The sequence below is a fragment of the Schistocerca piceifrons genome, unplaced genomic scaffold (genome assembly GCF_021461385.2).
Source record: "Schistocerca piceifrons isolate TAMUIC-IGC-003096 unplaced genomic scaffold, iqSchPice1.1 HiC_scaffold_1294, whole genome shotgun sequence".
In the NCBI taxonomy this organism is placed as follows: Eukaryota; Metazoa; Arthropoda; class Insecta; order Orthoptera; family Acrididae; genus Schistocerca; species Schistocerca piceifrons.
The window spans coordinates 170,001-175,000 of record NW_025727118.1 but is presented as its reverse complement, the minus strand read 5'-3'; the positions used below and the strand labels follow the sequence as shown (position 1 = coordinate 175,000).

Here is a 5,000-nt window from a genome sequence, read left to right as displayed (position 1 = left end):
GGATGTCACGCGACTAGTTAGCAGGCTAGAGTCTCGTTCGTTATCGGAATTAACCAGACAAATCGCTCCACCAACTAAGAACGGCCATGCACCACCACCCACCGAATCAAGAAAGAGCTATCAATCTGTCAATCCTTCCGGTGTCCGGGCCTGGTGAGGTTTCCCGTGTTGAGTCAAATTAAGCCGCAGGCTCCACTCCTGGTGGTGCCCTTCCGTCAATTCCTTTAAGTTTCAGCTTTGCAACCATACTTCCCCCGGAACCCAAAAGCTTTGGTTTCCCGGAGGCTGCCCGCCGAGTCATCGGAGGAACTGCGGCGGATCGCTGGCTGGCATCGTTTATGGTTAGAACTAGGGCGGTATCTGATCGCCTTCGAACCTCTAACTTTCGTTCTTGATTAATGAAAACATACTTGGCAAATGCTTTCGCTTCTGTTCGTCTTGCGACGATCCAAGAATTTCACCTCTAACGTCGCAATACGAATGCCCCCGCCTGTCCCTATTAATCATTACCTCGGGTTCCGAAAACCAACAAAATAGAACCGAGGTCCTATTCCATTATTCCATGCACACAGTATTCAGGCGGGCTTGCCTGCTTTAAGCACTCTAATTTGTTCAAAGTAAACGTGCCGGCCCACCGAGACACTCAATAAAGAGCACCCTGGTAGGATTTCAACGGGGTCCGCCTCGGGACGCACGAGCACGCACGGGGCGGTCGCACGCCTTCGGCTCGCCCCACCGGCAGGACGTCCCACGATACATGCCAGTTAAACACCGACGGGCGGTGAACCAACAGCGTGGGACACAAATCCAACTACGAGCTTTTTAACCGCAACAACTTTAATATACGCTATTGGAGCTGGAATTACCGCGGCTGCTGGCACCAGACTTGCCCTCCAATAGATACTCGTTAAAGGATTTAAAGTGTACTCATTCCGATTACGGGGCCTCGGATGAGTCCCGTATCGTTATTTTTCGTCACTACCTCCCCGTGCCGGGAGTGGGTAATTTGCGCGCCTGCTGCCTTCCTTGGATGTGGTAGCCGTTTCTCAGGCTCCCTCTCCGGAATCGAACCCTGATTCCCCGTTACCCGTTACAACCATGGTAGGCGCAGAACCTACCATCGACAGTTGATAAGGCAGACATTTGAAAGATGCGTCGCCGGTACGAGGACCGTGCGATCAGCCCAAAGTTATTCAGAGTCACCAAGGCAAACGGACCGGACGAGCCGACCGATTGGTTTTGATCTAATAAAAGCGTCCCTTCCATCTCTGGTCGGGACTCTGTTTGCATGTATTAGCTCTAGAATTACCACAGTTATCCAAGTAACGTGGGTACGATCTAAGGAACCATAACTGATTTAATGAGCCATTCGCGGTTTCACCTTAATGCGGCTTGTACTGAGACATGCATGGCTTAATCTTTGAGACAAGCATATGACTACTGGCAGGATCAACCAGGGAGCTGCGTCAACTAGAGCTGAGCAGCCGGCCGCCCGGGAGTGTGTCCCGGGGGCCCGCGCGAACACGCAAGCGTCCGCTCAATCATTCTGCAAACAGGAGGAGGCTGAGCTCCCCTGCACAATACACCTCGAAACCCTCTCAGGTCCCGGCGGCGCGCAGCGCCGTCCCAAGTACTTGGTCGGGTTCGAGAGAGGCGCAATCGCCCGGAGTTAGGCGAGTAGACGCTTTCGGTGCGACCACCCGTGCTCCCAACTGAGCTTGCCGCTGCCGACAGAGGCCCGGGAGCGTGCTGTCGTGGCATTGCCGGCGGGAGACAACACGCGCCACCTACGGTGACCGGCAGCTCCAACGCCAGCGCCACAGAAGGACAAAAGCCCCACTTGGGTGCCGAAGCGAACTCTCCCAGCACAGCGCACGCGCCAACACATCCGCACAGCTGCGATACAAACCACCAGCGAGAACCGCTGGGGCGACCGAGCAGCAGACGGCGTCGCGGCGCCGAGCGCCGGGCGGCGGCGCATCCTCAACGCACACAGTCCTCAATCGGACCAGCACACTGAAGATGTCCACCGCGCTTCGCACCGGGCCCGCGAGGACCTACTTTGGCCGCACGGCGCCGCGCGCAGGGTGCGCCGGCGCGCAGCTGCGACGCCTGCCGCGTCCGTCGGCCGGCGCGCCTGCCACTGGCCGCCCCCACCAGCCGGCTGTAGCGCGTGCGCCCACGCACCGCGCGGCCAGCACGCCGGGAGGCGCCCCCTCACCGGCCGGGGACGGTCCCACCCAGCCACCGCCGCGTATCGCTTCACACCCAGATGCCGTTCAGTTTCGTCGGCATGGTGGGTATCGCTGGAACAACCGGTTAGTACCTCAACCTATCGTCGCCATCACCGATTCACCCCTAGCGAGAACAACCGCACCACAACAGGTTACCATTTGTTCATTTGCGTAACTTCACCAGAAAACGCAGGCGTCCATCGCCATTTGCAACTTCCACGATTATTGCATGCCTGTGTCAGGTGTCACGCCACACTACGTCTGCCCACATACACGCAACAAAATGTGCACGCCTAGACAATACGTGGAAGGTGGCCCCCGTACGTATGCGATGTCCATTGCTCGAACGACTGTCAACCGGCCTCTGTAGCATGTCGCAGATATGGAACGCGGTGCACCATGCCATCACGGTGTGTGAGGAGAGACGACTAGGTCCGAATACATCAACAGACAGCTCATGCTGATCGCCATCCACGGCGTCCGTTCCTCCCACACGTCTCTATGGCGTACCACACTGCAATCCAGCTCTCATAGGGAGACGACACGTAGCTGCGTGCACAATATTTGCACTGTATGGTCCGCCGTTTTTGGGCGCAGTCGTTGTACGGTCACACATGTGCCACGATGTATCATTCAGTACATAAGGACGAATGTGCAGTACAGATTGTGGTTTACGCGTACGACATTAGCGGACAGTTGACACAGGCCGCACCACAACGTAGCCTGAGTACGTCGCATGCGGAGGGCATTGAACATGCAAAGTTCTCACCAACCAGCTTGCGAAGGCAGGGGGCAAGGTGGGGACGTGGGGAGGGGCGGCATGTACGTCCTGCTGCCATCCACATTACAGTGTACAGCAGGAGCATGTGGAAAGTGAGCAAGACTTGCAAGGTGTTTAACATGAAGCGATACACAGGGGAGCGGGGAGTGCGAGTAGCGAACTATATTGCGAGGGTTGCGGGTGGGCAACACTACACTAATTGAACGAGTCGTATAACAATTACAGAGCAGGTTTAGGCGACAACGTGGGTTACGTTAGGCGACAACGTGGGTTACGTTAGGCGACAACGTGGGTTAGGTTAAGGCACGACGTGGGTTAGGTTAAGGCACGACATGGGTTAGGTTAAGGCACAACATGGGTTAGGTTAAGGCACAACATGGGTTAGGTTAAGGCACAACATGGGTTAGGTTAAGGCACAACATGGGTTAGGTTAAGGCACAACATGGGTTAGGTTAAGGCACAACATGGGTTAGGTTAAGGCACAACATGGGTTAGGTTAAGGCACAACATGGGTTAGGTTAAGGCACAACATGGGTTAGGTTAAGGCACAACATGGGTTAGGTTAAGGCACAACATGGGTTAGGTTAAGGCACAACATGGGTTAGGTTAAGGCACAACATGGGTTAGGTTAAGGCACAACATGGGTTAGGTTAAGGCACAACATGGGTTAGGTTAAGGCACAACATGGGTTAGGTTAAGGCACAACATGGGTTAGGTTAAGGCACAACATGGGTTAGGTTAAGGCACAACATGGGTTAGGTTAAGGCACAACATGGGTTAGGTTAAGGCACAACATGGGTTAGGTTAAGGCACAACATGGGTTAGGTTAAGGCACAACATAGGTTAGGTTAAGGCACAACATAGGTTAGGTTAAGGCACAACATGGGTTAGGTTAAGGCACAACATGGGTTAGGTTAAGGCACAACATGGGTTAGGTTAAGGCACAACATGGGTTAGGTTAAGGCACAACATGGGTTAGGTTAAGGCACAACATGGGTTAGGTTAAGGCACAACATGGGTTAGGTTAACGCACAACATGGGTTAGGTTAAGGCACAACATGGGTTAGGTTAAGGCACAACATGGGTTAGGTTAAGGCACAACATGGGTTAGGTTAAGGCACAACATGGGTTAGGTTAAGGCACAACATGGGTTAGGTTAAGGCACAACATGGGTTAGGTTAAGGCACAACATGGGTTAGGTTAAGGCACAACATGGGTTAGGTTAAGGCACAACATGGGTTAGGTTAAGGCACAACATGGGTTAGGTTAAGGCACAACATGGGTTAGGTTAAGGCACAACATGGGTTAGGTTAAGGCACAACATGGGTTAGGTTAAGGCACAACATGGGTTAGGTTAAGGCACAACATGGGTTAGGTTAAGGCACAACATGGGTTAGGTTAAGGCACAACATGGGTTAGGTTAAGGCACAACATGGGTTAGGTTAAGGCACAACATGGGTTAGGTTAAGGCACAACATGGGTTAGGTTAAGGCACAACATGGGTTAGGTTAAGGCACAACATAGGTTAGGTTAAGGCACAACATAGGTTAGGTTAAGGCACAACATGGGTTAGGTTAAGGCACAACATGGGTTAGGTTAAGGCACAACATGGGTTAGGTTAAGGCACAACATGGGTTAGGTTAAGGCACAACATGGGTTAGGTTAAGGCACAACATGGGTTAGGTTAAGGCACAACATGGGTTAGGTTAAGGCACAACATGGGTTAGGTTAAGGCACAACATGGGTTAGGTTAAGGCACAACATGGGTTAGGTTAAGGCACAACATGGGTTAGGTTAAGGCACAACATGGGTTAGGTTAAGGCACAACATGGGTTAGGTTAAGGCACAACATGGGTTAGGTTAAGGCACAACATGGGTTAGGTTAAGGCACAACATAGGTTAGGTTAAGGCACAACATAGGTTAGGTTAAGGCACAACATAGGTTAGGTTAAGGCACAACATAGGTTAGGTTAAGGCACAACATA

The 5,000-nt window shown here is 52.7% G+C and overlaps 1 non-coding gene across 1 annotated transcript in view; it reads right to left on the bottom strand.

Annotated features, from left to right (window-relative positions):
- Positions 1 to 1,460, bottom strand: part of LOC124731570 — a 1,909-nt gene extending 449 nt beyond the window's left edge. Inside the window, exon 1 of the ribosomal RNA XR_007008354.1 lies at positions 1 to 1,460. This exon is cut by the window's left edge and continues 449 nt beyond it. This is a non-coding gene — a ribosomal RNA (small subunit ribosomal RNA).
- Between the last annotated feature and the right edge of the window lie 3,540 nt (positions 1,461 to 5,000).